Source organism: Macrotis lagotis, chromosome 3 (genome assembly GCF_037893015.1).
Source record: "Macrotis lagotis isolate mMagLag1 chromosome 3, bilby.v1.9.chrom.fasta, whole genome shotgun sequence".
Classification (NCBI taxonomy): Eukaryota; Metazoa; Chordata; class Mammalia; order Peramelemorphia; family Peramelidae; genus Macrotis; species Macrotis lagotis.
The window spans coordinates 295,290,900-295,305,666 of record NC_133660.1 but is presented as its reverse complement, the minus strand read 5'-3'; the positions used below and the strand labels follow the sequence as shown (position 1 = coordinate 295,305,666).

Below are 14,767 nucleotides of genomic sequence, written 5' to 3'. Positions count from 1 at the left end.
CTTGCTAATTCAAATGTTATCTCATAAATAGTAAATTGTTAGACTCTGGTTTCTAATTCATTCTGAATTCTCTTCCATTTTATGGTTAAGTCTACTTAATTCACATTTGCAGTTTGATTACTGTGTATTTACTTCCAGTCTATTCTCTTCTGTTTTTTCTTTGTGTTGATTGCTCCTCAAAAAGTTTGTTTGGCTTCTGACCATAGGTTCTCTTAAACTACCTTACTTTTCATCCCTGTCCCATCTTTTCCTTTAGCCCCTTCTTCCCTACTTCTGTATTAGGTACAGTGAATTTCTTTACCCAACTATGTGAAATGTGCCTATGTATAATTGCTTGTAGGTGTGTGTAGCTATATATCTGTATACACACACACACACACACACACACACACACACACACACACACAGACAGCCATATGTATTTTCCTTCTTTGAACCATTCCAGTTGCTAATGAGGTTCAAGACTTTTCCACCTAGCCCCATTTTCTACTTTTTCATCAAACCTCTTCTTTGTGCACCTCTTTTTGTGAGATAATTTTCCCCTTTCTTCACTCCCCTCCCCCCTTCCTCTCATTATCTACTTTCTCACTCTTCCATTTTTTGTTTGAACTCATCACAACACAATAGATTCATATCCATACCCTCTGCCTAAGAAGACTCCATTTGACTAAATGTTGTAATATATTTGGGTTGAAAACAGTTTAGTTTAATTATATTCTTTATGATTTCTCACTCATATTTACCTTTTTATGATTCTCTTGAGTCTTGTGTTTGAATGAAAAAAATTCAGATATAGACTTCAGGTCTAGCATTTGGAAAGCTTATTAGTCCTCATCTTTGAATGTCTTCAGGAGGTAATTGTGAATTCTTTCAATTTCCGCTTTCCTCTGGTTTTAAGATATTAGAGCAGTTTTCCTTGGTAATTTCTTGAAATGTGATGTTTGAATTCCTTTTTGATTATGGTTTTCAGTTAGTCCAGTAGTTTTTAAATTATCTCTCCTCAAACTATTTTCCAGATCAGTTGTTTTTTTTTCCTGTGAGATATTTCACATTTTCTTCTATTTTTTCAAGCTTTTAATTTTGATTTATTGGAGTTTTTGACATCACATGGTGTCCTTAGCTATCATTTGATACATTTGAATTTTATGGCTTTATTTTCTTCAGTGAGACTGATATATTTTATCATTTGACCAATTCTGATTTTTTTAAGGACTTACTTTCTTCAGGACTTTTTCTTCTTTTGCCAAGATGTTAACAATATTTTTGTAATTTTCTTTCATTGCCATCATTTCTTTTTTCCAATTTTTTCCTCTATAACTGGTTTTGTATTTTGTAAATCACTTTTTGTCCTTTTTTATCTATTTCTTAAGCTTTTCTAGCAATTCTTGTTAGATTTGTTTCCAATATTTTTTTTTCCTTGAGGCTTCACTTGTAGATGTTTTCAAGTCACTGTCTTCTTTTGAGTTTGTCTTGAGCTTCCCTGTCACATAGTAGCTTTCGATAGTCAGGTTTTTTACATTGTTACTTGACCATTTTGTTGTTGTTGTTTTGTTTTGTTTTGTTTTTTGCGTATTTCTTAACTTTGAAAGTTGTTTTAGAATTGAGCTATGCTTACCTTTTGAGTTTCATACTTTTATGTCCTGCTGTTTCATAGCTAATTATGTCAGCAAGTTTTCAATACAATCAGATCTGGAGAAAAGGTGTTGTCACTGCTTTATTAGTCTGCATTCTGGTCCGTAACCAGGTAGGATCCCTACTCCTTCATGAGTTCAAGTGTTACTCCCTGTTCCAGAATTGCTACCTGTACCCAGGTAGGGTCACTGCTCACAACCACAAATGATCTCCATTTTGAAACTGTGACCAAGAACAGTATAATGGGCAATGGAGTTGCTAAAGAATTCTCATCTTACACCCACTGCTTTCACCAAAATCTCCTGTAATGTCTTTCTGCTCAGATATTCAGTCCCCTTACCGTCTCTGTTCCTGTCCCCAAGATCTATAGCTAGTTTGGACTTGGTCTTCTGTGCATGTGGTCAGCTCCTATCCCAGTGCCTGCAGACCTCTCTTTCACTTCTCCTAAGCTATCCTAAACTGGAAAAATGACTCATTGCAGCTTCTTGTCAGTTATACTACTTAGAATTTGATTTCATGTGCTTTTAAAATTTTGTTTGGAAGAGAATATTGAAAGAGATCAACACTACTATCTGGCCTCTCTTCTTAAATTGTTTCTTTTAGTGTTAGTTCATCTCCTCCAGGAATTCTAGTGTAGTCTGTGCCCAAACTGTGTTTTTTCTCTAAGGTTTTGCTCATAGAAGTTTAACAATCTTTCTCTTCTTGCAGATTTGTCTTGAACTTTTCTGCCTCCATAATTGATCTTTATGGTGAAATTTTTGTTGTTAAATTTTTCTAGCCTACTTCCTAAATTTGAAATTAATATTAGGGCTTGACTCAACCTTACTTCTAGAGGAAAGCTATAGACTGTCCTATAGCTGCTTTCTTGGGGTCTTGAAGGTCGTGTTATTATAGGAACTCTGAAACAGACTGAAGACCTAGCAAATTTCAGTACTGCCAAAGTTATCTCATCTGAGTCCATGTTTGATTGTTGATCCCTTGGTTTTTGTCCCGTTACTGATTTTTGTCAGAACTGATTCTACTGACCCAAGCCCTATCAGTAATAAAGAAAACCATAGTGGTTCAGAGTAATTGAATCAGAAGATCCTCTTTGAACTGGCTAAATTGTAGATTATACTTTGGTCTGGGCTTCCTGCTCTGACTGTTCCTCGTCAGCCTGGGCTAAATGAAGGAAGTGAGATCCTGCTCCTGGAGTGTGAGGTACACAACTTCTGTCACAGATTGTTTGTTTCTAAGCTTCATCCTTGGTACACCACTGAGGACCTCCCTTGTGGTCCTCATTGTGCATATGCATTCTCAGTCTGCCTTAGTCTGTTATCTTGAACTAGGTAGTCAGTGACAAAGCTGTTAATTGGCACCTTAAGCTCCCTTGTATGGGTCCAGTGATGTCTTGACATGGATCTGAGGGTATATAGATATCAGTCTGAAATATCCTCTTGCCCTTATAAGGAGCCTCCTCCCTGGGTACTGGAATGTTCATGCCCATGTCATCATTGTCCCTAGACTTCATTGTTTATTTTTCTATGCCAAACTGAACTGAACTAACATTGACTTTTTCTGGATTTCCTCATCAAAATGCTGTCTATATAATTTCCTAGAACTGTCTGGAAGAATTCTGTCATGGGAAACTCAGTTAAACTGCTTCTTTAAAAAAAAAACATCATCTTGACTCTGCTTCCTGTACCACAAATTGTTTAGATAGCCCCCAATTGATAGCCATCAACTTTGCTTCCAATATTTTACTTCCACTAAACAAAACAAAACACTGCTTCTATGCTTATTTTGGTAAACATTGAACCTTTTTATTTAAGTCAGTAATATCCTTCAAGCATATGAATAGCAATGGAATTTGGGGGATCACAGCATATGGCCATTTTGGCTATTTTGAATCTGAAAAATTCCAACTTGCTTTCCAGCTTGGAATATAGTAATTCACTGTTCCAAGAAGAATGGAAAATAGTGTCTATTTTCTAACAGTTCCTTCAGGAAAGTTTATTCCCATCTGTTATCAACTTTCCCAATTTTGGGGGAGTGAGGTGAAACTTTAGAGGGTTTTTTTATTTGGATTTTTAGGGATAAATTTTTAACCAAAGGGATCAGCAAATTTCTTTCCACTTGAAACTACTTTCTTTCTCTTTAAAATATACCATGAAACCTGACTCACAGACCCCACCCTGTCATCAAATCGAGTCTCAGACACTTGATAGCTACTAGGTGCTGGGCAAATAATTGAACCTGTCTGCCTCAGTTTCCTCATTTCAAATTGAATATGGGATGCTGTTTGGATCTAAGCTAATCTAATTAGATCTAAGATCTAATCTACCTTGTTTAGGTCTCTAGCATCTACCCTGATACTTTATTATGACCAATCAATCCATAAGCATTAAGTAAGTGCTTATTATGTGGCATAAATCAATTCATTAATAGTATTTTAAGCCCTCCACCACGGGTCACATGCCATGCCAGAAGCCGGGCATAGAAATCTAGAAAATCAAACAATCTCTACTCATCAGAAGCTTTCAATTTAATGAAGATAAGGACAGATATAGATAAATATAGAACAAATAAAGCATACTAGGAGGTTTTGCTGAGTATCTGACCCCAGGAGTTGGTGACCTAAGTTTTCTTGCCCTTCATAATGAAGAGATTGTTTAGAATTTCTTATTCTAAGGGTTTGAGTTCCAAGTTTCAAGGACTCTCCTAAAGGTCCTTCTCACGTAAGATTTCTGATGGAAAAGGGCAGTAAGAATGAGCTAATCACTAACTCTTACGTTGAGACCATAGTCAGTGACTCTTTCTTGAAGGAATTGTATACAGAGAAACAACCCAGCCTGGGATATTTGGGGCACAATCATTAACCAGTTGCAGATATGTTTCTTTCTATTTGTCCAAGACTCTTGATAGAAGAGCTTATGAAAGTCTATTTACCTCCAATACATTTTGGTGAATAAAATAGTGTCATTAGAGTACAATTTGTTTCTAAGCTAGAAGTTATTCTCTAGAACTAGAGAGGTTTGAAGAAGGACCTTTTTCTTACTTAGATGCAATCTCTACTATGGCATTGTTAAATATCATTTCAATGTACTTAGCAAAGATTCTACGTCATTCAGCATGATCTGAAGATGAATGAGGCATTATAATCAGTTTGCTTAAATGTAAAATTCTCTAGCATCAGTGATATAGGGTCATAGGAAGATCCCTCATGAGAATGAAGAACTGGTTTGAATCTTGACACTGTGCCCTTTTCTATCGGTATAACGTAGGAAAAGTCAGAAGTCTCAGTTTCCTCCAACATGGAGGTCTTTTCCAACACATCCTCTCCATGGTAATATGATAACCTCTGGTTGCTTCTCAGTAATCTAGATCAAGTTCATTCAAAAGACATTTCTTGAACAACCACATCATCAGAGTTTTCATTCCTACTGATAAATGTTTATGTGCAGAAACTTCTTGCTCATTCATATTTTTTTGGTGATTTCCAACATTTCCAAGAGTCAGACAACTGAATCAGGCTTGTGGACATTAACCAGTATGGGTCATGTTTTAGCAAAGAAAGTCAAGTAACTTATATAACATTGCAATAGTTAGCTTGTTAGAAGCCTAGCAGCAGTATCTAATCTGTGTGGATTCCTTCTCTGTTGCCTCAGGTTTTTTTTTTTTTTATTTTAAATGAAAAATGATGAATACCAACCTAATCACTTTGAGCCCCCTTTAGGAAAAATCCTAAAAAGACAAAGATTTGACATTTTTTGTATCCCTGCCCTCTTTGAAGATGGACAAAATTCACATTGCTGAAAAAAACGCTTGGAAAAATAATCAACAGGTTAAAATGGAGTGTCTTTTAATAGACAATGATAAAGGAAATTAAGAACAGAAAAGAGCTTTTTTTGGAACTTCCCTTTTTTCTTGAGGAGAAATATGTCCTGGAGAAGTCAGATCAAGTCTTCTGCTCTAAGATGTCTCTGGATCTGATATGCCTTTGTAGGTTCTCCCATTTCTATATTAGTTCAGTCCTACCTTCTCTTTCTCCTTTGTTTAGATGCCATCTTTCTTTCTCAGCTCTTGATGACTATATTTCTTCACTTCCATTATTAGAATCTCAATCCTCTCCCCAGTTCTGAAGGAACTACTAACTTTTAGACAAAATAAGCATTTCTTACCCAATCAGAAGGTACTTCCCATTGTTCCTAATGGGAATGTCTTTGATTAATTTGATTAATTAATCTTTTTATAATTAATGAACAATCAAAATATATCATTTGATTAATTAATTAATGTTACTTTAAACAGATTAATTAATTAATGTCACTTACTTTAAACTGAGTGGCAGATGATAATAACAACTCAATTACTCATTTAACTCTCAACAGTTCTGTCACTGGGTGCTTTATGCAATCTCTACATACTGTGAATGGTCATTCTGCCAGTAGTCTGACACCGTGCAGCTTTCCATTTTCCCTAGACCTTGACAGCTAAACTCTCTCCTACAAGTAGTCTTATAGCCTTGAATCAGTCACTTCCTCTCTTTGGAACTAAGTTCTAACTTTCCAAAATGAGGAGATCGTCAGTAAACCCCCTTTAATATTTAACATGAAATCATGGAAAAGCTTTATTCATGGTTGATATTTTATCCTTAATTTCCTTATCTATAAAGAAGAAAAAATGATATTGTGCTTCCTATCTAATAGGGTTAGTCTGAAGATCTCAATAGATCACATGAGAGAATTTTAGGCCATAGTGCATAGTGAGGATCTGCATTTGAATCTCATCTTTTGACATATTCCAATTTGATAACCATTGTAAGTCCCTCAGTGTTCTCCAATAGCGTTCTGCCATATTATTTATATCAGACATGCCATGGGTTGACCTGTCCTGGGGAGGTCACTGGAGGCATTTTCTCCAATGGGGGAATTTTCTACACTGACCAAGTTTGTCTTGCATCACCCACCTCTATTAAAAGATGAAAGGGGGACAGCTAGGTGGCACAGTGGATAGAGTACCAGCCCTGGGTTCAGGAGTACCTGAGTTCAAATCTGGCCTCAGACACTTAATAATTACCTAGCTGTGTGGCCTTGGACAAGCCACTTAACCCTATTTGCCTTGCAAAATCTAAAAAAGAAAAGATGAAAGGATTTTACTGCTAGATAAAAGAAAATCTGAACCACTACTATCACCATTGTATCAATACAGATATTAATTATTAAAATTATATTAAGAATTTTGAAAATTCTTTGGTTATTTTATGGGTTTTTGGAAGAATACCTGTACATAGATATTTCCAACTTTTGCCCCTAATTTTTCAGATTCCCTAAAACTGAGATGTTGCTTATCTGTTAAAGAAAGAAGGCATCATGGTCTTTGCCTAGATACTTTTCTGAATTGAACCACTGAATGAGAAGGCTTGAATCATGAGCAACTCTTCCCCAGAATTTTTGCTGCCTCTTTGACCTCCTTGTTTCTTAAGCTGTAGATTAGGGGGTTCAGCATAGGGATGATGATGATGCCATAAAATGCAGAGGCTAGTTTATCATTTTCCTGTGACTCACTGGAAGAAGGATGTAAGTACATGTAAAAATGAGTCCCATATAGAATGGTGACAACTGTCAAGTGGGAGGCACAAGTGGAGAAGGCCTTGTGTCGCCCTGTGGCAGAGGGCATCTTCAAAATGGCAGACAGGATGTAAATGTAGGAGAAGAATACAATCATCACAGTAGTTGACAGGTTGAAGCCTGAAATGATAATTAGCACCATAACATTCATCTCAATACTGGAACAGGAAAGAGCAAGGATTATGTTGTAGTTACAGAAGGATAAGGTAAAGAGAAAGCCAGTTTGAATGGATGCAGTCACAGAACCCATGAAATAGGGTACAGCTACCAACTGGATGCAGGCTCTTCAGGACATGATCATTGGATACCTCAGAGGTTTACAGATGACCACATACTGATCTATGGCCACGGTAGCAAGGAGGTAACATTCTGTGATAGCAAAAGTTCCATAAATCTCTAATTGTAACACACCCAGAGAAGGAGATAGATTTGTGGGAAACCAGGAAGTTCAGTAGCATCTTGGGAGTGATAGCAGAAGTATAACACAGGTCAACAAATGACAAATGTTGCAGGAAAAAATGCATGGGGGGTTTGAAGATGAGAATCAGTATTGATGAGTAGGATCATGCCAACATTGCCTACTAGAGATATGACATAGATGATGAGAAACCCAAGGACAGGGGAATACTGCACCTCTTACTGAACCAAAAATCCCAACAAAATGAATTCAGTCACTATGGTACCATTTCCTTGAGTCATGGCTATCATGTAATCTGCAGATAAAAGAAACAAAAAAGACAAAGATAAAATTATAAGCATCCATGACTAGGAATGAAAATAATCTTTACTTTCCTACTATGGTAAATTATTTTTAAAAAATTTAAATAATCACATGGGACTCTTTTATACATGTATTTATCTTCAAATGAGTCCCAAGAAAATGATAAAGTTGTTTTATGGCATCATCATCATCCCTATGCTGAACCCCATCTACAGTTTAAATATTTAAATAAATCAAAATAACAATTTGAAATAACATTTTCATATGAATTTCACTTATGAATATATCCATCCTTGCTCCTACCTGATGAGCCTTTTCTCGTAACAAAGATAAACAAGTAAGGAGAGAAGGATGGAGAATGAGAATAGTATTTATATAGTCTCAGCTATGATCCAGACATTGTGCTAAGGACTACACAAATACTATATCTCATTTCAGAAAGGAAGAAAAAATGGAGAGTGGTTAAATTCATGAAGTCCAGGGTCGGCTAGGTGGTGCAGTGGATAAAGCACCGGTCCTGGAGTCAGGAGTACCTGGGTTCAAATCCGGTCTCAGACACTTAATTACCTAGCTGTGTGGCCTTGGGCAAGCCACTTAACCCCATTGCCTTGCAAAAAAAAAAACCTTAAAAGCATCAGTGCTAGGTCAGAGAGCAAGAATGTCTTCAGGAGGGACCTAGGCAAACTTTATCTTTCAGATTAGGAAACTCAGACCAAGAGGAAGAGTCCAAGGAGTTCATGATTCTGGGGCTTTGCTTGAGTTCACTGACACCTTGAGGTAGACTGGTTTGAGGTCATTGAGAAATAATTCTCTCACAAGTCATTCGGAAGATTGCAGCCTCTGAGCTTCAAACCTCATGGATGTCTTTGGACCTGCTCTTTCCTCATCTGTGGCCAAGTCTTGGTCCCAATGGTTGTACCTATGACCAGACTGCCACTGTTAGGCTGCTGGTCATTGCTTCTCCACAATTACTGCTGTAGCTTCAGACTAACCAACCTTCAATTACTATACCCATAGTCTAATAACTGCCATCCTATTGCTGCCACACTCCGGTCATTCTAGTGATTTTACAGTTTGAATGGTTGACATAGTCACTGACACAGCTTCGAGCAACTGGCTCCTTTAATCTGTCTCCTAACCAGTTGCCAAAACAAACTGCTTAATACCCAGGTCCCATGGTGCCACTTAACCACTCAATCACATCCTGTGGCTTCTTCTTGCTTCTTTCTAGTATATACAATAATAATTTCTTAGCCTGCAGTTGAATACTATGACTCCTAATTACTCTTCCATGCTTATTTCACATGAATCCCCTTAATTCACTCTACATACTGACCCAATTGAGTTGTTTGTTCCCCAAACTGAGCTGTTGAGTCCGGCGGAGGGAACTCAGGCAGACATCAATATGATGCATAAGCTGGTTCCTTTATTGATCACAGGATACATACTTTTATACTCTACATTTACGTAACCAATTACATAAGCATTTTAGCAAGCATTTTTTTTCACATGCATACCTTGTGTATGTCTTAGGTGATTGTTTTGAGAACCAGTGTTTTGATAAACAGAGTAAAGATTGTTTTGAGGACCAAACAGTGATTTGATAAACAGAGTGAAGAAGGTAATTATCTCAGAATGTGCTATCTGAGCCTGGGAATACACCTCGTTAGCTCAGACATACAGCTACTCCCTTATCTAAGCTCTGAAGTACATCTTGCTGGTTAAAGCACATAACTATTTCTGTGTTAACCCTTCATAGCTCTTAGCCTGGAACACATATGACACAACACTGAGCCTCCCATCTCCCTCCTCCATGTCAATGCACAAGCCTCTCTACCTGAATTGAAATGCTTTCTCATGTTATCCTTCAGAATTCTTAAGTGTCCATCATCCACAGCTCAGACATCTTGTTTGTGAACCTGACCCTAAGATTCCAAGCTGAAAGTGAAAGTCTACCTCCTCACTTTTTCCTAGTCTACTTTATCTCCATCTATCTCTGATTTACTTTACCTTATTCACTACTATTCATCACTAATCTGTGCTTAGACAGTCAGTCCTTAATAAATATTTATTGTCTAAGTGACTGGTATAGTTGGGTCTCAGCTAAACAATGGCAGAATGCAAATTCCTTTAAAAATAGGGTTTTAATTTTTATTTTATCTTTGAATCCCTGACACCTAGCATCAAGCTAAATCCATAGGATTTAAAACTGAAAGGACCCTGAGAGTTCTTTTCACTAGCCCCTAATGTTTCTTAATGAATATTCATATTTTCAATCATTAATTATAATACCTATAATTTATAGTGTTTTATGTCAATATAAAAAATGATCTAAGATGTGTAAAGTGCTAGCAAAGAACCTGGTGCTTTATAAATTCTTCCAGCAGCTAGCTTATTCATTCTGTCCCATAACCAGATGCCAAAACAAGCTATCTGAAGCCCAGGTCCCACAGTGCCACTCGATGGTGTCCAGTGGCTCCTTGTTCCTTCTTTCTAGTTTATACAATAAATAATTTCTTATACTGAGATTTCTTATCCTCTTCTACCATGTGGTTTGGAAAGTGCTTCTTCACGTTATGTTCACAACAGTCTTGGGGGGAAGATGCTATTATTTCATCCCCCTTTCATAAATGAGGAAACTGAGTCTGATTTGTCTAAGGTTACACTGCCAAGAAGGGTGTGATGTCCAATTTAAACTCAATTCTCGAGTCCATTTCTAGAACTCTATGTTCTGAACCAACTAGCTGCCTCAGTTTCTTTCCTGCAAAATGATGAGGATGGACTATGGAAGGCCCCCACAGTGAAATACTCAAGGTTTCAGCACATAAAGAATTCAGCTTAACATTTATATATTGAAGAAATGAGCCAGGTATTCCAGATTGAATAAATAAGTAATTTAATAATTCAGGAAGGATATTCACATAGGGTCACATAGAGCAGCAGCTAGATGACAATCATGGATGCCACTACTCCAAAAGTCTCATAATTAGAGAAAAAAGAGAAAGGAGGAGCTACAAAGTATGCTAGTCAGATTAGATGAGATTTGGGGGTTTTCTCAAATTAGTGCTGGCCTCGGGTCCTAGACACCAGGCTGCCATATCAGTTTTGTTTTGTCTTGAGTCCCAGACATGCAAGGCTATCGCATGTCGAAGCTCTGATCAATATGCTTTCTTTTGGTTTACATTTATCCTAGTTTATATTATAATAACATACTATATTATTAGATTAGATTATAAAAATAATAAGGGACTCCATCATCATCATCATCATCATTATGGTTTTCATTGATTGACTCTTTTGCTGGGAACTCACACAATGAAGTTTATTGATAGAGAGTTTTACTAGAAAACTCATGTCATGACTGTCACTGCTTAAAGGGGAACACTCTATTATGCTGTTTATAACAATGAATCCACATCCCAAATTTTCAACCAAATGGACCCCTAAGGACTAGAAGTCCTATAAGATACCCTATAGTTCTATATTTTAAGAGCTTTAATTCCCCAAGGTGATATACCCATTCCCCAGAAGGTCAGTTGGAAGTCTTACTCACACACACCTCCTACTCTTTTTTCATTGTACCTTTGCTGGAGGTGAAAAGATTCTGCTCTTTCTCAAAACCAGCACTTCTGTCTCTCTGACACTGATCCATCTTCAAGGCTCTTCTTCCTGTACAATGTATTGAACATCCCCAGTTCATTGGAAATAATGGGAAAATATCTTCACTTCAGCATCTCAGTCTGGCATCCCTGATTCCACCAGGTCCAGGCTGACTGGCACCCTAAGCTGGTATCTCCTCAGATGCTACAAATGTGGGCACCCATAAACCAACCTGATGGCACTGGGACTTGTTCTCCTGGGCATCTTTGGCCCCAGAGGATGAAGAAAACTCAAGTGAAACAGTCATCAGTTACTTTTCTGAAGACTTGGAGCTGAGCTTCCCAGAGGAGTCTTATTACTGTTTTCAAATTATTTAAGAATTTTGCAGGTGTAATAATCCTAATTGCAAATCACATGTTTATGGTGTTTTTAGGCTTACTAAACATAGTCCTCATACTAACCTTATGAGGCAGGACCAGTAATGTCATTTTCACTTTATGGTTGGATTAACTGAGATGTAGTGCCTCACCCATTATCATCATATAAATAATAATCAGCCATGAATCATAACTATTCAATAAGTGCCTGTGGTGTCCTATGAAATGAGATAGAAATTGTTAGAGCGAAGGTGTAGAATTCAGTATGTTTTTAAAAGTCTCATCCTTTCTTTATCCTTTTGAAAAAGCATCTGCTTTTGTGAATGTAGACACTTAAGAAACCCAGACATTTCAAAATTAAAAAGTACAAGTAAGCTGGTTGTATATGAACTCATTTCTCTGAATCCTTAATATGCATTATCTCAAGGTGATGTGATTATTTCCTATAGCATTCACATGTCACAGTTTATTCAGTCTTTCCTTCACATGAATCAGGTATCCCACTTAGTTTCCAGTTTTTTGATGAAACAAAACGTGCTGTTGTAACATTCTGGTTATATAGATCTTTCCCTCTGTTTGACTTTTTAATGGAATGTACTTATTTGTATTTCTCAGGTGATGGTTAGGTATAATTTAATGAATTTCTATTTATACCACCTTTCCAGAAGGTTGGACTAATTCAGAGTTTCACCAACTGTGAATGATTGACTTCAGAATTCTGTTGTCACCTTTGGTGTGAGTTGAAACCTCAGACTTGCTTTAGTTTACTCTCTCAAAATCAGTCATTTAGACTTTTAAATAGATTGATAGCTTGCGTTTCTTCATAAGAAGGTTTCTTTTGCCATAACTTTTGAACACAATTCTGCTTGGAAAATAATTTTTGTTCTTATCCTTCCGAATCATTTTCTTTAATATATTGGATATCTACCTAGGTGTTTTCCTTCTAATTCCATGTATATTGACGTTGCTTCCTCACAATCTTTTCAGTTTGATGTCATCAAAATGGACTATTTAATCATTCTTTTTTAAACTCTCTCTTGTTTAGATAAGAATCCATTACCAATACACTTGTAAGATATTTCCTAGCTTTCAACTCTAATACTTTTATTATTATTATTATTATTTTATTAGCATTAATGTTTGGGTTATGCTTGTATTTGGAGCATGTTTTGGCATATGATGTAAGATTATAGCTTCGATTTAATTCCTCCCTGACCCCTGTCCAATTTTTCAACTATTTTTTTCTGATTTACCTTCTCACAGCAGGATGTAATCTGAAATCGACTTCTACCATATTCAATAGTTTATAAATCTACATGGAGAGAGGGATAAGAGAAGGTTATAAGCACTTAAATAGTACCTGCAATATACCAAGCCCTCAGCTAATTCTTTTACAAATATTATCTCATTGGATTCACACAACAACCCTCTGAGGTAGTTGTTACCTTATTTTACAATTGAAAGAAATTTGAGACAGACAGCAATTATGTGACTTGCCCAGGGTCCCACAGCTAATAAGTGACCTGGGCAAGATTTGAATTAAGGAATTCTTATTTCAGAAAAATAAGTGATAAGTATTTATTAAGTAACTTCTACCAGACAGGAACTGTGTTAAGTGCTAGGGATACAAAAGAAGGTAAAAGACATTCCTCACACTCAAGAACCTTACACTCTATTGGGAGAGACAGCAAACAAGTATAAACAAAATAACTTATATACAGGATAAATAGGAAATAAACAATCAAAGGAAGGCATAGGAATTGAGGAGTTGAGAAAGATGAGGAGAAATTTTAGTTGGGACTTCAAAGAAGACAGAAGAAAATTAAAGTGAGAGTAGAGAACTGGGAGACTGCCAGAAAAAGTACCTGAGGATGAAAGAAGGTGCATCTTATTGGTGGAATAAGGTGGAAGCTAGTGTCACTAGTATGGAAAGAAGAAGCTGGAAAGAAAGGAGGAAACAAGATTATGAACAACTTTGAAGGCCAAATAGATTTTCTCTTTGATCCCGGGTAGTAGGGAGCTCCTAGAGTTTGTGGAGTATAGGCGTTGGGAGCATTGAGAGTGGGAGGGTGACATTCATTTTAAAAAATATATATTTAAGAAAATTACTTTAATGATAAATTGGAAGATGAATTGGAGTGGGCAAAGTCTTGAGACAGTCAAAGTCACTATTAAGCCATTGCAATCATTAAACTGTGAGAGAATAAGTATTTGACCCAGAACTGTGGCAATACAACACCTATTACTTAAATTATTCCATTGATTATCTTTTTTTAACCAATCAGAAATATTTGTTTCATCAAATAATATGGGAACTAGTACTACTAAATCTCTGTAACTTATTTTCTTCCCATTATTTCCCATGAGATTTTTGAGCTTCTATTCCTTCAAATGAATTTTATCATGACCTACCATACTCCCCCATATGATAACGTCTTGGTAGTTTGCTTGGTGCAGCATTAAATCTCTAAATTAATGATGGTAGTATTACTCTTTTAATGATATTTTTATAGTCCAACATTTAATGTCTAATTATTAGCAGAATTATTTTAATTTTTTTGTTTGACTCTCAAGGGTTTTTAATGTGTACCAATCATTCAATCTACCAACAAGCTTTTTTTACTAAGCACTTATTATCCACCAGGTATATCATACAATATGATAATATCCCATTATCATTTCATATTGTGTGATTTCATAAATATATTTTATCCTAAATGTCATGTCATATGCCTTATCCTATAGCACTCTATCCCATTCTGCAGAAAACATTTGTAGCAAAAGAGTCACTCTAAACTACTGGCTACTGAAAATGTATTTGTTTATTT

The 14,767-nt window shown here is 36.4% G+C and overlaps 1 pseudogene; it reads right to left on the bottom strand.

Annotated features, from left to right (window-relative positions):
* Positions 1-7,038: 7,038 nt before the first annotated feature.
* Positions 7,039-13,253, bottom strand: LOC141516771 (putative olfactory receptor 5AK3; annotated as a pseudogene).
* Positions 13,254-14,767: the final 1,514 nt, after the last annotated feature.